The sequence below is a fragment of the Bos indicus x Bos taurus genome, chromosome 4 (genome assembly GCF_003369695.1).
Source record: "Bos indicus x Bos taurus breed Angus x Brahman F1 hybrid chromosome 4, Bos_hybrid_MaternalHap_v2.0, whole genome shotgun sequence".
Taxonomy (NCBI): Eukaryota; Metazoa; Chordata; class Mammalia; order Artiodactyla; family Bovidae; genus Bos; species Bos indicus x Bos taurus.
In genome coordinates, this window is record NC_040079.1 from 25,144,250 (window position 1) to 25,163,167 (window position 18,918).

Genomic DNA, 18,918 nt, shown 5'->3' on the forward strand with positions numbered 1-18,918 from the left:
TGAAGTCGCTATTACTACTGTTATTCCTATTTTGCACGAGAGAACAAGCAAAAAGAAATGATTTGTCAGTGATGGTATAACCTTAAGATTTTTGTGCAGGAGTACAAACCCAAGTCCCTGATTCCAGGGCTCTTCTCTTCATTAGTCCTGCTGTCTCCACTGTGGGTATCACCATCAGCTCAGTTCAGTCGCTCAGTCGTGCTCGACTCTTTGCGACCCCATGGACTGCAGCATGCCAGGCCTGTTCGTTTGGTAGGCGGGCTCTCAGATGGCCCCCTCTGCTTCCCACCTACGGGTCTTCATGCCCAGTGTAACCCTCTCCCTTGAAGTGTGGGCTGGACCTAGTGACTTGCTTCTCCCAAATAAAACAACAGCAAAAAGTGATAGGATGTGACTTTTGAAATTAAGTCACAAATAGCTGTGATTCTGTCATGCTCTCGTATATGCTGTCTCTCTCTCTCTCTCTAAGCAAAGGCCACGTTGGGATCTGCTCAGTGGAGAGGCACATCTGGCAAGGAACTGACGCCTTCAGACAGTAGCTCCTGAGGACCCAAGGCCTGCCAAGAGTCACGTGAGTGAACTTGGAAATGAGACCTCCTGCAAACAGCCTGGGGGTGACTGCAGCTGCGGCTAAACCCTTGACTGTGGCCTGTGAGAGACCCTGTGTCACAGAACCCAGTTAAATGTGCCCAGATTCCTGACCCACAGAAATTGGGACATTAAAACAACAAAATAAATACAGGTTTGTTGTTTTAGGCCCCTAGGTTTGGGGGTTGTTTGTTACACTGCAGTAGGTGACTGTACAGCTCATAGTCCTCACGTCTAGACTCAAACTTTCTGCTTACAGTACCTAATTTTTTAGATAAACTTCTTGTTGGAATAACTTTGCATTAAAGAAAAGGTAAAGAGTACAAAGCGGTTTTCTCTCTCACCGTCTGTTATGTTGTGTAACCATGGTACACTGTCAACGCTAACAAACCAGCATTGGTGCCTTACTGTTCATTAAGTTTCAGAACTGACTCTCAGCTCACTGGTTTTCCCACCAATGTGCTTTTACTATTCCACCACTGGGGTTGCATTTTTAATAGCATAATAGATGTCATGCCCCATAACTCTGTGTGTGTGTGTTTGTGTATATGTGTGTGTGTAGAACAAGATGAAATATATATGTGTTTGCTAAAATCTGGAAGATACATTATTTATTATTCCTTAAATAATAAAAGAATATTAGAAAAGTCTTTAATTAGGGATATTGTTTATAATTATTTAGAAAAATAATCATTACATTAACTGAAAACTGTTATGTGAAGTGACTGAGGAGGGATGAGGGAGTGGCTCCCAAGTATTAAATGTTAAGGCGCTAACAAGTCATAGTTTTAAAAAGTCAAATATATGTTGCTAAAAACCTTTAAAGGTTTCCACTTATTAATAAGTATATTGAATGCTACAAGATTCACAAATGGTTCTTTGGCATTAGGATGTTGGCATAAATTAATTTTATTTATATAATATGCAAATACTTAATTTGCTTATAACTATTTAAATAGAGACTGTTCAACTAAGAGTACTTAATTCCTATGTAGTGCGATCTTGGCAAGTCACTTGGTCTTTCTGGGTTTTTCCTTGGAATGAGTTTATATTACTAGATTTTTGCCACAAATTAATCATGGACTATAACTACTTAGCAGTTGTAAACGTTTTGCAAACGAAACTCTGTCTACAGCATTTAATCATAAACTACTGTCTGATTAAACGTCTAGCTGCATTATTTGGCAGCATTGTTCCAAGCGATCCATGTAAAAGTAAAACTTCTAGGAAAGAATGAGTGATGTTGCTTAAAGGAGAAAAGACATTCCATTTCTACACACGCTCTTGTGGTTGAATTTTTAAGTAGGGTGTACAAAGGAGGAAGTCAAGTGACTTAGCAGAAAATAACATGTAAGGCGAAACTTCAGATAGATCCTGAAAGGCTATTGAGTGAGGTTGGATATTTCAAGTCCTCTTGGTGACCTACCAGAATCCCAAATAAACCACTGAAAATAACAACAGAAACACATTTGAACTTTGAAAATAATGTACACATGAGACCCCAAGTCTTAGTGGCCAAGATTTACTTCCTGGCTTGTCTCTGAGGGATCAAGCCCTTCTTTGTGGCCAGAATGACATACCTGATGTTCAGTAATTAACTACTGAATGAAACAGACAATAGAAGATGTTGCAGAAGCAAGAGATGCCAACAAAAGAGAAATAAATATGATTGGGGGGAAAAAGGAGCAGAACACAGTGTAACCTCATTCACAAGCCGTCACTTTCCAGAACTCTGAATTCATTAAGTTTTCCGCACTTCTCTACTTTGAAAGTGTCAGATGACAAGAAAGCAAGCTGTTAAGTTTACTGAAAAACTGCATGCATAAATATTTCTAATATTATGTTTGGAGGTTAGTACATAATTCATTTCTGTCTAATGTGCCTAAAATATAATCTTGGCTATTCAGAATGATGACTGATCCTCAGAAACCGTGGAAACCGTAAATCATCAAAAGCTTCAATCATATTCATCACCCTATGCTTACTAAAGCCAGAGACTGTAGAAATATGCTGTCAAGACTTTGTAAACAACTCTCGTTTAGCAAAAAATTAAAATCAAATCTGTATACTCTATAGACAGAACCCAGTATTCTTTAAATGTTATCACTGAGATCCAGGTTACCTAACATAAAGTTCACCATTTTAACCACTTAAAGTGTACAGCACAGTGGCTTTTCCTACATTCATATTGTTGTGTAAACTTCACCACTACCTAGTTCCAGCACATTTTCATCACTCCCGAAAGAAATTTTGTAGCCATTAAGCAAGATCTCCTCAGTGCCCCCTCTGCCACCCATCCGCTTTCCATGGATTTGCCTGTCCTGGCGTATATGCGTGCTAAGTCGCTTCAGTTGTGTCCGACTCTTTGTGACATGTGGCCTATGGACCATGGCCCACCAGGCTCCTCTATCCGTGGGATTCTCCAGGCAAGAATACTGGAGTGGTCTGGAGGTCCTCCTCCAGTGTATCTTCCCGATCCATGGATCAAACCCACGTCTCTTACATCTGCAGCATTGACAGGCAGGTTCTTTACCACTAGCGCCATCTGGGAAGCCCTACCTGTTCTGGACAACATGCCAGATGGATACACACAGTATGAGGGCCTGGCTCCACTCACTTGGCGTAACATTTTCAAGGCTCACCCATGTTGTCGCAGTGTCTGTACTTCATTGCTTTTGTGGGTGAACCATAGCCCACTGTACGGGTAGACCACGTTTTGTTTATTTGCTATCAGTCTGATGGGCGTTTGGCTTGTCTTTCTCTATATTTCTAGCAATACATGTCCACAGACTATCAAGTCAGGTGCTGCTGGTCCCACAATAACAAAGGGCCATCCCCTGCCTTCCACAAGCAGCCATCTCCAGCCCAGTTGTTTCTCCTGATTATTTTCTTCCATTTAAAATGCTCATACTGCTACTTCCTCATTTCTGCTATATTTACTTTACTTTTTCTACTATGGGAAATGAGGATTTAGTTCTAACTCATACCTTAAGTACTTAGCTGCCGCTGCTGCTAAGTCACTTCAGTCGTGTCCGACTCTGTGCAACCCCATAGACGGCAGCCCACCAGGCTCCCCGTCCCTGGGATTCTCCAGGCAAGAACACTGGAGTCCATTTACCATCACAGTTTAGTTACAGCACAATTTTTGGTTAAACCAAGAATTAGTGTCAGTAATCATATAAACGCTGTTGACAGCATGAGTGAGTGAGTGAAATCTCTCAGTTGTGTCTGACTGTTTGAGACCCCATGGATTTTAGCCTACCAGGATCCTCCGTCCATGGGATTTTCCAGGAAAGAGTACTGAAGTGGGTTGTCATTTCCTTCTCCAGGGGATCTTCCCAACCCTGGGATCGAACCCGGGTCTACATAATTTTACATTTCTTTTTAAACTTTTAATACTGAAATTAGTAATTTCATAATTTTAACTTGCTCAATTTTCTATGTACTTAATTATTTTCCAGTCTTCACTATGAAACCCTAAGACCATCTCAGCATTTTTTTCTTGGAGCTGTGTATCCTCCCGTGGTGATCTGGACTGGCTGTTTTCTGGGCATGGTTCCCATCCATCATCCCAGGACTTAATTTCATTATCATACTAGAAATTCCTTTTCTCTTCTCCTGGGTTGGATTCCCCACTGTAGATCCTGGAATGTCGTTTGCTTTACTTTTAACTTTGTGCCCATCCTTCAGCAGTTTCCTAAGAAGGGATGTGCGTGCTGAGTTGCCTCAGTCGTGTCTGGCTCTTTGCAACCCTATGGACTGTAGCCCACTAGATTCCTCTGTCCATCAGATTCTCCAGGCAAAATACTGGAGTCGGTTGCCATGCCCTCCTCCAGGGGATTTTCCTGACCAGGGATCAAACCTGGTCTCTGTCTCCTGCTTTGGCAGGCAGGTTTTTACCACTAGTGCCATCTGGGAAGCCCTCAAGAAAGAATAACCAGGAGGTAATTTTTTGAGGCTTTTCACTTTACTTTTATGTTTATTCCTGCTTGGAAAACAGACATTTGTTTTCTAGCTCCCTGTGTTGCTGAGTAGTCTGATACAATGCTAATTTCTGGCTCGTTTTCTCTGGACGTTTTTAGGAGATCCTGTTTCTTCCTTATGTTGTTTAAATTTCATAATTATGTGTATGATTGAGGTTTTGTTGATTTATTCAACCAGGTATTTAATATCCTTTTCATCTTGGAGGTTTATTTTTTTTCAACTCTCAAAAATAATTTCTGTTATTTCTTAGATAATTCCATGTATTCATTCTCACTATTCTTTCTTGAAATGTTAATTTTCCTATATTGGCCCTCCTGGACAATCTCTGTTATTTTTCCTTTTTTTTCCCTTTTGGTTTCCTATCTTCTTGATCTTATTTTCATTTCTGGGACAATTCCCACCTATATTTTCAAAATGTAATATCAAATTCTTATTTTTGCTAACGTGTTTAATATCTGAGAGTTTTTGTCTTCTTTTTTTTTTTTTAGCCTTTTGTTCCTGTTTTGAGGATTCATGAATGTCTCTGAAGATGTTAAATAGATATTCACCTCCCCCAGCTTTTAAAGTTTTCTGCTCCCTGCACTGTTGCTGATAAACCTGTTTATCCCAGTTTCTTTGTGTTTTAATTTTTGGTTTTGTCTTTCACGTTAGAGGCTTTCTCGGATGTCTTGTGATCCTTGACTATCCATTCACTTAGCAACTGTTGGGCTCATCCTAGGATGCATGAGAGGCAGAATGATGACAAAATGTCCACATCCTAAACCCCAGAACTCGCAGAAATGTTACATCACGTGGCAGAGAGGACTTTGCAGATGAGTTTCAGGTTAAGACCCTTGAGATGGAGAGAGCAGCCTTCATTACCCAGGTGGGATCAATCTAATCACACGAGCCCTTAAAAGAGAGAATGGTTCCCAGCTGTCTTCAGAGGGAGACTTGACTACCTAAGAAAGGTCAGAGAGTTGCCACATTGCTGGCGTTGAAAATAGAGGATGTGAGTCACAAGCCAGAGAATACAGTCGGCTTCTTAGAAGCTGGGAAAAAACAGGTAACAGAATCTCTGCCAAAACTTCCAGGAGGGAATGCAGCCTGTGGACACTGCTTTTACCCCAGTGAGACCTGCTTCAGACTTCTGGCCTCTAGAATGGTAAGGTCATAAATTTATGTTGTTTTAAGCAACCGAGTTTATAAAAATTTCTAACAGCAGCAATAGAAAACTAATACAGGGTGATTGGCTTCCCTGGTGGCTCAGACGGTAAAAGAATCTGCCTGCAATGCAGGAGATCCAGGTTCAATCCCAGGGTCAGGAAGATTCCCCTGGGGAAGGGAATGGCAACCCACTTCAGTACTCTTGCCTGGAGACTCCCATGGACAGAGGAGCCTGGCGGGCCCAGGACGTGGGGTTGCAGAGTCAGACATGGCTGAGTGACTAACCCTTTCACTACAGGGTAACTGGAAGGACAGCTGCTCACTGAGAATTCCCAATTTCATTCTCTATAAACTTTGGGGGTTTTTTTTCACTTTTTGGTCTGGTCACTTTCTTCAGTGAAGAATCCTTCATTCTCCTGGTGGGGGTCTATCAGTTAGGCTCAAAGAGAATCACCACAGGTTTCACTAGAATAAATTAATTATAGCCATTAATGTGTGTATGTTTAGTCGCTAAGTCATGTCCAACTCTGCAACTCCATGGACTGTAGCCTGCCAGGCTCTTCTGTCCATGGATTCTCCAGGCAAGAATACTGGAGTAGATTGCCATTTCTTCCTCCAGCTGGTTGGATATTCCCAACCCAGGGATCGAACCCATGTCTCTTGTTTCCTGCATCGGCAGTGGGTTCTTTACACTGGTGCCACCTGGGAAGCCCACAAAGGCTTCTGGGTTCACAAACGTGGGAGGGGTTTGCTGGGAAAGGGGAGGGCTTGAAAGCTGCAGCTAGAGAATTAGTGAGATTGTCACTGATGACGTGAGCCTGCAACACGAGCAGAAGCTGGAGGCACCAGGAAATTCCAAGAAGCCACAGCATCTACCAGCAAAAAGGGGCCGTGAAATGGGAGCTTGTGGGGAGAGATCAGTGTACCCACCACATCTGACCGTTGGAATGATGGTGTTCCCTCCACTCTGGCACCCGAATCTTATTCACGTTCCTCTCACTGGCAGACGAGGCCTGGAATCGTGCCAGGAAAGGGGTTCTGGGAAGGGTGGATCCCAGCCTTAGACAGGCACGGTGACAACCATGAGTAGACAACCCAGCAGGGAGGTATATTGTAAGCTTGGCTGCCAGGTTCTGGAAACTGACCTGAGGAAAGCAGCTAGAAGCTGAACAATGAGGGAAGCTCACTGTTCACAGCATGGACTGAAATCTAACCCTCTTCGCAGGAAGGCACCTGGTCTTCCCATGGCTGTGCCTGAGATGCCCTGAGTCCAGAGCTTCTCCAGAGAATGCCATTTGTGTTGGGGAGGACAGGGGAGAAGACTGGAGTTTGAACTGAGCCCTCACCCAGGCTCCCAGTGGGGCCTGTTTTTGGTCCCCATTTTCAGAGGCGACTGCACCTTCCACTTTCCACCAATCTGCACAGTTATCAGTTTGCTGGGGTCTTAAGGTTTCGGCCTGTTTCCTCACCACATATCTGTCTCCTTTCTTAAGGTTTTGTCCACAGCCTCACGGGCTGCTGTCTACTCTGGCATTCTCTTTGTCCTTATTGGCTTATACTTATTTTACCCTTTATTATCATGTTAGTGGGATTTCAGAAGCAAGTCAACAAGCCTATGAGTTCACTTTGTTTCACTGAACAGCTGTAAGGTTTTTAAGGTTAATTGTATATTGTATAAAGAGCTCAAAGCCAGGTGGCTTGGGTCTAGTTCCAGCTACCTTACCATTTTAAAGAGCCAAATTTTCTCATCTCTGAAACAAAGTGGTCCCATCGGGGTCCTTTTTCAAGACTCCAGTGAAAGCTGTGGTCCTTCTCCCTTAAAAGAAAAACAGTACACATGTGTATACACACACGCACGAGTATATTTTAGAAGGTTCACAGGTCCCTGAGGGCCTTCCAAGAAGCCTCCAAGGGTACTAAGCCCAAAGTTCAGAACCCCGACTTATATTGCCTCTGAGGCTGCTTTTAGATTGGACATTCTGATTTTTCAAAGCTGTAAGGTTTAAATGCAGTATATTTCAAAGGTGACATTTCAAGGCATACACAAAAATAAACTCAAACTGGATTAAAGATCTAAACGTAAGACCAGAAACTATAAAACTCCTAGAGGAGAACATAGGCAAAACACTCTCCGACATACATCACAGCAGGATCCTCTATGACCCACCTCCCAGAATATTGGAAATAAAAGCAAAAATAAACAAATGGGACCTAATTAACCTTAAAAGCTTCTGCACATCAAAGGAAACTATTAGCAAGGTGAAAAGACAGCCTTCAGAATGGGAGAAAATAATAGCAAATGAAGCAACTGACAAACAACTAATCTCAAAAATATACAAGCAACTCCTACAGCTCAATTCCAGAAAAATAAATGACCCAATCAAAAAATGGGCCAAAGAACTAAATAGACATTTCTCCAAAGAAGACATACAGATGGCTAACAAACACATGAAAAGATGCTCAACATCACTCATTATCAGAGAAATGCAAATCAAAACCACTATGAGGTACCATTTCATGCCAGTCAGAATGGCTGTGATCCAAAAGTCTACAAGCAATAAATGCTGGAGAGGGTGTGGAGAAAAGGGAACCCTCTTAAACTGTTGGTGGGAATGCAAACTAGTACAGCCACTATGGAGAACAGTGTGGAGATCCCTTAAAAAACTGGAAATAGAACTGCCTTATGATCCAGCAATCCCACTGCTGGGCATACACACTGAGGAAACCAGAATTGAAAGAGACACGTGTACCCCAATGTTCATCGCAGCACTGTTTATAATAGCCAGGACATGGAAGCAACCTAGATGCCCATCAGCAGATGAATGAACAAGAAAGCTATGGTACATATACATAATGGGGTATTACTCAGCCATTAAAAAGAATACATTTCCTTAATTTCTGTTTTCTCATTATTACTGTTTAGGAATGCAAGGGATTTCTGTGTGTTGACTTTATATCCTGCAACTTTACTATAGTCATTGATTAGTTCTAGTAATTTTCTAGTGGAGTCTTTAGGGTTTTCTATGTAGAGGATCATGTCATCTGCAAATAATGAGAGTTTTACTTCTTTTCCAATTTGGATTCCTTTTATTTCTTTTTCTGCTCTGATTGCTGTGGCCAAAACTTCCAAAACTATGTTGAATAGTAATGGTGAAAGTGGGCACCCTTGTCTTGTTCCTGACTTTGGAGGAAATGCTTTCAATTTTTCACCATTGAGGATAATGTTTGCTGTGGGTTTGTCATATATAGCTTTTTCAGCCATTAAAAAGAAAACATTTGAATCAGTTCTAATGAGGTGGATGAAACTGGAGCCTATTATACAGAGTGAAGTAAGCCAGAAGGAAAAACACCAATACAGTATAATAACGCATATATATGGAATTTAGAAAGATGGTAACAATAACCCTGTGTACGAGACAGCAAAAGAGACACTGATGTATAGAACAGTCTTATGGACTCTATGGGAGAGGGAGAGGGTGGGAAGATTTGGGAGAATGGCATTGAAACATGTAAAATATCATGTATGAAACGAGATGCCAGTCCAGGTTCGATGCACGATACTGGATGCTTGGGGCTAGTGCACTGGGACGACCCAGAGGGATGATATGGGGAGGGAGGAGGGTTCAGGATGGGGAACACATGTATACCTGTGGCAGATTCATTTCAATATTTGGCAAAACCAATACAATATTGTAAAGTTTAAAAATAAAATTAAAAAAGAAGAATACATTTGAATCAGTTCTAATGAGGTGGATGAAACTGGAGCCTATTATACAGAGTGAAGTAAGCCAGAAAGAAAAACACCAAAACAGTATACTAACACATATATATGGAATTTAGAAAGATGGTAACAATAACCCTGTATATGAGACAGCAAAAGAGACACTGATGTATAGAACAGTCTTTTGGACTCTGGAGGGGAGAGAGAGGGTGGGATGATTTGGGAGAATGGCATTGAAACATGTATAATATCATATATGAAACGAGTTGCCAATCCAGGTTCGATGCACGATACTGGATGCTTGGGGCTGGTGCACTGGGACGACCCAGGGGGATGGTATAGGGAGGGAGGAGGGTTCAGGATGGGGAACACATGTATACCTGTGGCGGATTCATGTTGATATATGGCAAAACCAATACGATGTTGTAAAGTTAAAAAATAAAATTAAAAAAAAAAAGAGTTAAGGAAATAGTTTTCAATGTACTAGTTATCAAGAAACCAAAAAAGCTGGACTCCAGCTATTAATTCATTTCAGAGGGATCAAGAGACTTAATTTGCAGCAACATGGATGGGCCTAGAGATGATCGTACTTAGTGAAGTAAGTCAGAAAGAGAAACACACATACCATTCAATATCACTTACATGTGGAGTCTAAAATATAACACAAAATGAGCACATCTAGAAACAAAAAGAGATTCACAGAGGACATACATGTGGTCATCAAAGGTGAGGGGGAAGGACTGGGAATCTGGGGTTAGCAGATGCAAATTATACTATATATATATATAATATATTATATAAAAATATTATATATAGGATGGATGAACAACAAGGGCCTACTGTACAGCACAGGGAACTATATTCAATATCCTGAGATAAACCATAATGGAAAAAATATGAAAAAAAATATATTTATGTATAACTGAGTCCCTTTTCTGTTCAGCAGAAATTAAACCCAACATTGTAAATCAGCTATACTTCAATAAAATTTTCTGAAGTAAATTTAAAAAGGGGCTTCGAGGTTTAAGTGGCTTGTGGACTTCCAGATGATTAATTGGCATTCCTGGTGGAGGGAGTGACCAGAGATTAAAGGAACCATCTCATTTGCTCATCATGAAAAAGACCGTGAAATCCTGGGGAGAAATCTCACCAGAAGCTTGGCCGGCAGGCATCGAGGGTAGTCCAGGTTACCTCAGCAGTAGTCTCCCTGACAGTGCACTCTTTAGCACACGATTTTTTAAATTAATTTTTGGCTGCACTGGATCTTCATGGCAGTGCACTGCCTCCTTACTGCGGTGGCTTCTCTTGTTGCAGAGCATGGGCTCCAGGTGCATGGGCTTCGGTGGTCACAGCGCACAGGCTCAGAGTTGTGGAATGCAGGCCGAGTTGCCCCTCAGCATGTGGAATCCTGGACCAGGGATCAAACCCATGTCCCCTGCATTAGCAGGCAGACTCCCAACCCCTGGACCACCAGGGAAGTCCCCACAATTTTTAAAAGTGATGTCAAGAAAACAAGCTCAGCTGTTTCCAAGGAGCTGAGCTACAGATGCTAGACAGTAGCATCACTATGTACCCAAACAACCCTATATTGGTTTTGGTCTTTGTGTTTTAGCTCTTTAGGACCTGAGGGGCAGCATAGCTGCTAGGATTCTGTTCATATTATCGTATTATGCTCTGTGTGAATAAGGGGCAAGATGACTTGTTTGGGGCTGCAGATAAGTGGCCGACAAAGAGAACTTTTTCTGTATTGCTGAGAAAGATGAGAGGAACAAGGGCACAGCTTTTGCCTAGGTCAGGAGGAAGTGTGAAGGAGAGATGAGATCAGATCAGTCGCTCAGTCGTGTCCGACTCTTTGCGACCCCATGAATCGCAGCACGCCAGGCCTCCCTGTCCATCACCAACTCCCGGAGTTCACTGAGACTCACGTCCATCGAGTCAGTGATGCCATCCAACCATCTCATCCTCTGTCATCCCCTTCTCCTCTTGCCCCCAATCCCTCCCAGCATCAGAGTCTTTTCCAATGAGTCAACTCTTCGCATGAGGTGGCCAAAGTACTGGAGTTTCAGCTTTAGTATCATTCCTTCCAAAGAAATCCCAGGGCTGATCTCCTTCAGAATGGACTGGTTGGATCTCCTTGCAGTCCAAGGAACTCTCAAGAGTCTTCTCCAACACCACAGTTCAAAAGCATCAATTCTTCGGTGCTCAGCCTTCTTACAGTCCAACTCTCACATCCATACATGACCACAGGAAAAACCATAGCCTTGACTAGATGGACCTTTGTTGGCAAAGTAATGTCTCTGCTTTTCAATATGTTATCTAGGTTGGTCATAACTTTCCTTCCAAGGAGTAAGCATCTTTTAATTTCATGGCTGCAGTCACCATCTGTAGTGATTTTGGAGCCCAGAAAAATAAAGTCTGACACTGTTTCCACTGTTTCCCCATCTACTTCCCATGAAGTGATGGGACCGGATGCCATGATCTTCGTTTTCTGAATGTTGAGCTTTAAGCCAACTTTTTCATTCTCCATTTTCACTTTCATCAAGAGGCTTTTTAGTTCCTCTTCACCTTCTGCCATAAGGGTGGTGTCATCTGCATATTTGAGGTTATTGATATTTCTCCCAGAAATCTTGATTCCAGCTTGTGTTTCTTCCAGTCCAGCATTTCTCATGATGTACTCTGCATATAAGTTAAATAAACAGGATGACAACATACAGCCTTGACGAACTCCTTTTCCTATTTGGAACCAGTCTGTTGTTCCATGTCCAGTTCTAACTGTTGCTTCCTGACGTGCATATAACTTTCTCAAGAGGCAGATCAGGTGATCTGGTATTCCGATCTCTTGAAGAATTTTCCACAGTTCATTGTGATCCACACAGTCAAAGGCTTTGGCATAGTCAATAAAGCAGAAATAGATGCTTTTCTGGAACTCTCTTGCTTTTTCCATGATCCAGCAGATGTTGGCAATTTGATCTCTGGTTCCTCTGCCTTTTCTAAAACCAGCTTGAACATCAGGAAGTTCACAGTTCATGTACTGTGGAAGCCTGGCTTGGAGAATTTTGAGCATTACTTTATTAGCGTGTGAGATAAGTGCAATTGTGCGGTAGTTTGAGCATTCTTTGGCATTGCCTTTCTTAGGGATTGGAATGAAAACTGACCTTTTCCAGTCCTGTGGCCACTGCTGAGTTTTCCAAATTTGCTGGCATATTGAGTGCAGCACTTTCACAGCATCATCTTTCAGGATTTGGAATAGCTCAACTGGAATTCCATCACCTCCACTAGCATTGTTTGTAGTGATGCTTTCTAAGGCCCACTTGACTTCACATTCCAGGATGTCTGGCTCTAGGTGAGTGATCACACCATCGTGATTACCTGGGTCGTGAAGATCTTTTCTGTACAGTTCTTCTGTGTATTCTTGCCATCTCTTCTTAATATCTTCTGCTTCTGTTAGGTCCATACCATTTCTGTCCTTTATTGAGCCCATCTGTGCATGAAATGTTCCTTTGGTATCTCTGATTTTCTTGAAGAGATCCCTAATCTTTCCTATTCTGTTGTTTTCCTCTATTTCTTTGCATTGATCGCTGAAGAAGGCTTTCTTATCTCTTCTTGCTATTCTTTGGAACTCTGCATTCAGATGTTTATATCTTTCCTTTTCTCCTTTGCTTTTCACTTCTCTTCTTTTCACAGCTATTTGTAAGGCCCCCCCAGTATCAGAGGAGGGCATCAGAAGAGGGCATCAGTGGGCAAATGCACTGAAACCATACTCACAGAAAATTAGTCAATCTAATCACACTAGGACCACAGCCTCGTCTAACTCAATGAAACTAAGCCATGCCCGTGGGGCAACCCAAGATGGGCAGGTCATGGTGGAGAGATCTGACAGAATGTGGTCCACTGGAGAAGGGAATGGCAAACCACTTCAGTATTCTTGCCTTGAGAACCCCATGAACAGTATGAAAAGGCAAAATGATAGGATACTGAAAGAGAAACTCCCCAGGTCAGTAGGTGCCCAGTATGCTACTGGAGATCAGTGGAGAAATAACTCCAGAAAGAATGAAGGGATGGAGCCAAAGCAAAAAGAATACCCAGCTGTGGATGTGACTGGTGATAGAAGCAAGGTCCGATGCTGTAAAGAGCAATATTGCATAGGAACCTGGAATGTCAGGTCCATGAATCAAGGCAAATTGGAAGTGGTCAAACAGGACATGGCAAGAGTGAATGTCGACATTCTAGGAATCAGCGAACCGAAATGGACTGGAATGGGTGAATTTAACTCAGATGACCATTATATCTACTACTGCAGGCAGGAATCCCTCAGAAGAAATGGAGAGGCCATCATGGTCAACGAGAGTCCGAAATGCAGTACTTGGATGCAATCTCAAAAACGACAGAATGATCTCTGTTCGTTTCCAAGGCAAACCATTCAATATCACAGTAATCCAAGTCTATGCCCCAACCAGTAATGCTGAAGAAGCTGAAGTTGAATGGTTCTATGAAGACCTACGAGACCTTTTAGAACTAACACCCAAAAAAAATGTCCTTTTCATTATAGGGGACTGGAATGCAAAAGTAGGAAGTTAAGAAACACCTGGGGTAACAGGCAAATTTGGCCTTGGAATATGCAATGAAGCAGGGCAAAGACTAATAGAGTTTTGCCAAGAAAATGCACTGGTCATAAAAACACCCTCTTCCAACAACACAAGAGAAGACTCTATACATGGACATCACCACATGGTCAACACCGAAATCAGATTGATTATATTCTTTGCAGCCAAAGATGGAGAAGCTCTATACAGTCAGCAAAAACAAGACCAGGAGCTGACTGTGGCTCAGACCATGAACTCCTTATTGCCAAATTCAGACTTAAATTGAAGAAAGTAGGGAAAACCACTAGACCATTCAGGTATGACCTAAATCAAATCCCTTATGATTATACAGTGGAAGTGAGAAATAGATTTAAGGGCCTAGATCTGATAGATAGAGTGCCTGATGAACTATGGAATGAGGTTCGTGACATTGTACAGGAGACAGGGATCAAGACCATCCCCACAGAAAAGAAATGCAAAAAAGCAAAATGGCTGTCTGGGGAGGACTTACAAATAGCTGTGAAGGGGAGGGTCTCTACTAACTGTCCTCCAAGAAATCAGAGCAGCATTGCAGTTACAGTTCTTTATCTCTGGACCAGATGAGAGCTTAGATCAACCCAACAAGGCTTGTTGTTGTTGTTGTTCAGTTGCTCAATCCTGTCCAATTCTTCGTGACCCCATGGACTGCAGTATAGCAGGCTTTCCTGTCCTTCGCTGTCTCCCAGAGCTTGCTCAAACTCATGTCCATTGAGTCGATGATGCCATCCAACCATCTCATCCTCTGTCACTTCCTTCTCCTGCCCTCAATCTTTCCCAGCATCAGGGTCTTTTCCAGTGAGTCATTTAATGCCTTTGTTTGTTATATGGTTGAGGTTACTTGGAACTCCGGATGTAGGGCCATAATAGGATTACTACCGAGTGGACGGATGCCACATACCTGTAACCTCGGTGCCATCTTCCTTTGCCTTGGTAGTTTTGTTCATTCTCTTTTTTCTTTTACATGTTGTAAGTTTTAGAAAGTTAAGCCTTTTTTTAAGTACATAAAAATTCATTAGAAATAAAAGCAAATTATAACAACAGGACACTATTTTTGCTCCCATTACAGTAGCAGCATATTCATTTATGACAGTAAATGCCTGATGTCAGGAACTGCCAGGGACAAGGGTGAAGTGGCGCAGCAGCCCTGAGGTGTGAGTGTCAGGAAGCAGAGCCATAAGGACGCACACACCGCTCGAGCCCTGCACCCCACTCGTGACACAGTCAAGGCAATGATACAAAGGTGTGGACAGAATCAACTACGAGGCTGCACCTTACATCACATGGCTTATGAGAAACTGGAGACAGTCTAATAGTGGATCCTTTAAATAAATTACAGTGCAGAAATACAAATGATGTACTAAAGACAATGGAGGGCAGAGATGGACTTCTATCTACACATGAAGTCAGTATTTTGTTAAATGGAAAAAGCAAGTTATGAGAGCAACTGCTGAGCCTGCCAAGTACAAGTTATGTTTGATATGTCATATAGCATATAGAAAGCAGTGGCTTCACCAGCCAGTCATTTTTTTTAAAGACCTTGAGATGGGTTTTAACAGTATAAGGGGGTGACGGAGGATGAGACGGTTGGATGGCATCATCGACTCAACTGACGTGAGTTTGAGCAAACTCCAGGAGATCATGAAGGACAGGGAAGCCTGGCATGCTGCAGTCCATGGGGTCACAAAGAGTCAGACATGACTGAATGACTGAACAACAACCCCATTCTACAGTTGGTAAAAATGAGAGGTATTCAAAAGGAAAGCTGTTTTCTTAGGTTCAGCAGTCAGTGAGGGTTGGGGAGAGCATCCGCCAGCATCCTGTCTGTCCTACGCCATCTACGCACAATGGCCACCCAAGGCCATGAGTTTTGATTTTTCCTGATACCAGAGCTTAGAACCCTATAGAAATTATTTTAAGTTGATGAAAGAATTTTTTGGCATTGATTTTTTTTCTTAATCCCCATGACCTGGTTCTAGAGAAGTTCTGAGCTCCACATCCCTCATTTAGTCACACTGTCAAGGCCAAGCAACAACCTTTAGCCAACTGCTCTGGACCCACCCTGCTTTGAAAAGGCTCATTCCACCCAGGTGGCCTTAGTATCCAATGGCCAACCCTGCCCGCTGCGTGGAAACAATAGATAAGTGCCTGAGCTGGCACTGCCCTGGTATGTGGGTGCGGTTGGGAAGCTTGAGGCCAAACTGTGCCGACTTGCTGTCTCTGGATTAGCACTTTCTAAAGCTAGAGAAGACAAGAGTGGCAGTGGGTGCCACTCTTCCTTCCTTCAGGAGGTAAGAGGGGTCTGTAGGTGGACAGGGAGCTTGTTCATCAAATTCCTAGGAAGTAGTCAAAGAGGAGGAGAAGGAAAGAAGGTCCATGTTATATCTACTGCTTTTTATAAATCCTGCCTCCAGGGAAACAAACATCCCCAGAAGTGTGGCGCTGCACCAGTCTGTATCAACCCTCAGTGTTGGACACCACCCACCACGGGTTGGGCAGGGATGGTGCAGGCCTGGCAGAGGGTGAGTAGCCGGTCCTGTGCCAAAGGCTTGATGTGGCAGGAGGTGACAGGACAAAGGTCCTGGAGCATGCCAGCTGGGCGCCAGCCTTCTTTGCTGTCAGAACTGGTCTCGGAAAAAAGCACAGCCCCTGGCTATGCTTTTGAAAGAGGCATTTTTACTCTATGAAAACAGCTGCCCCTCCCTTCAGGCTTCCTTCCTGTGACTGAACAGGCCAGAGGGGAAGGTCAAGGGCAGACAGGAGAACCAGGACAAAGGACTAAGGTGTGGATTGAACATGGAGCCGTGCTCTTATCCTAGCTCACTTACTGACTTCCTGCAAAAAATAAAGTTGGGTGGGGAAGAGGCCAGGAGAAACATAAATGAGCAGACCTTCCGCAATAAAACAGTGAACAGTTACGAAATTCTTGGTGTGGAGTGGGGGGGCCCTTGCCTGCAAACGACTGTGAAATGACTTTGGAAAAGGTCCTGTTTCCATCCTGATGGGCTGAAAGAAACCACTAGCCCCATTTTTTCCTACCTAGAAGGTAAGGTCAACAGCGATACCTCCTTGAGATGTCTTGAAAATAAAAGTGGTAATGGCCATAAAGAGAAAAAGAGGGATTGTGGTCATGTATATGGGTCTTTTTTAATCTAAAGATGATGTATCCGACCTGAAATTATCACAACATTGTTAATCAGCTATAACCCAATACAAAATAAAAAGTTTAAAGTCTGGAACAAAACAAAAAAAGATGTGTCCTGCTGAGATGGGCTAGATTCTAGGTCGTTGGGTAAGCTTTTCCTGAGTTCATACCTCTTATCCCTGAAGCAAGAGCTCCTCAGTGCTGCACAGTGTGAGGATTACGCACTGCTGGGTTGTGGAAGTGTCCCAAAAACCCAGAACACATGACTCGTTCCACTTTGCCTTCTGGAGCACAACACTGGCCCTGGGAAGCAGCCATCCCCCATTCCTTTAGTATCTCAGCACAATTCAGTTGAATAAAGATTTGTTGAGCACCTACAGTGTTCCAGGCACTGTCTAGGATTTAAGAGGCGAGTTCCTCTGTAACATGCCCAGAACTCGGGCCATTTCCACCTCAAGATATTGGTAAACTGATTGCAAGTGCTGTCTTTTCATGCTATTAAATCTCATACTGCTCTCCCCATGCTGCTTACCTAGCATGCTACAACTTTCTCTTTGAACTACTTTTTAAGTTCTGAGACAGAAGAGAGAGCTTTGTGCTCAGTTGTGTCCAACTCTTTGCCTGGACTGTAGCCAGCTAGGCTCCTCTGTACATGGGATTCTCTAGGCAAGAATACTGGAGTGGGTTGCCATCTCCTTCTCCAAGGGATCTTCCCAACCCAGGGATCAAACCTGGGTCTCCTGCATTGCAAGTGGATTCTTTACCAACTGAGCCACCAGGGTACCCTAGGTCCTGAGAAAGAGACCCTAAGAAGGGCAGGAGGAACCCCTGATGCTTAATTAGGTGAAAGACACTGGAATCCTATTGCGACCAGGGTCCTCCTTAGTCAGCAGAGGAAAGTCTGATCGTGTGGTTTGTCCTTCCTGAACAAATTTCTTTGTAGCCCGTGATTTGCACCACCTCCATACAGTAATCTCTGCCTTGTTCGTTTGCAGAGAGCTGGTGGAGATGGAGCTGCAATGTGTGTCCATGGAGCAGATTAAACACTATATGCCCCAACCTGCCTGAGACTGTCCTCTCCCTGGCTGGCAGTACTTGAATGGGGAAAAAAAAAAAAAAAAGCAATCCTCCCAAGCTCCCAGCAAGCAGGAGTCCCAGGAGTCATGACCAGGATCTTGTCGCAAAGTGGAATTCATCTCTCAAAAGAAATGTATGGCTGACCGGACTTCATCAATTCAGATATGTCTGCCCCTGGTCTGAAATGGAAGGTAAGTGGAAGGTCAAGATCAGAGCTCAGGACACTGGAGAACTCCCTGCTGAGGTCAGAGTGGGTCACTGTCCTGTCACAGTTCTTCCGACACGCTGATTCTTGGTGAGAGCAACAGTGCATTTCTGCCTGCCTTTGGCATCGCTCACATTCATGTTTTTCTCACTTAATAGGCTGTAAGCCTTTTGATGTCAGGGTCCACATTCCCAGCACACGCCTTGCACAGTGTAGCTAAGCACTCAGTGTAGCGCTGGCATGAAAAGTGCTGTTTTCCACAAACTCTGTTCTTAGAGGATTAACCTATGATAAAGCTTTATGTCAACACAGATTTGCTGGGTGTCAGCAAGGCAGCACCACACTGAAGTTGGAAACCCCCACTCTGAGAAGCAGAAGCCTCTCTCTAATCATTATCTTTGGAAGTATGGCATAGCTGTTGCTACTGCCTTAG

At 43.2% G+C, this 18,918-nt stretch overlaps 1 long non-coding RNA gene across 2 annotated transcripts in view; it reads right to left on the reverse strand.

Moving 5' to 3' along the window:
• The window catches only part of LOC113891208, a 42,761-nt gene that overhangs the window by 5,694 nt on the left and 18,149 nt on the right, over positions 1 to 18,918 (reverse strand). For both annotated transcript variants that reach the window (XR_003510696.1, XR_003510695.1), the window contains exon 3: positions 7,442 to 7,534. This is a non-coding gene — a long non-coding RNA (uncharacterized LOC113891208). The remainder of the gene's footprint in view (positions 1 to 7,441; positions 7,535 to 18,918) is intronic.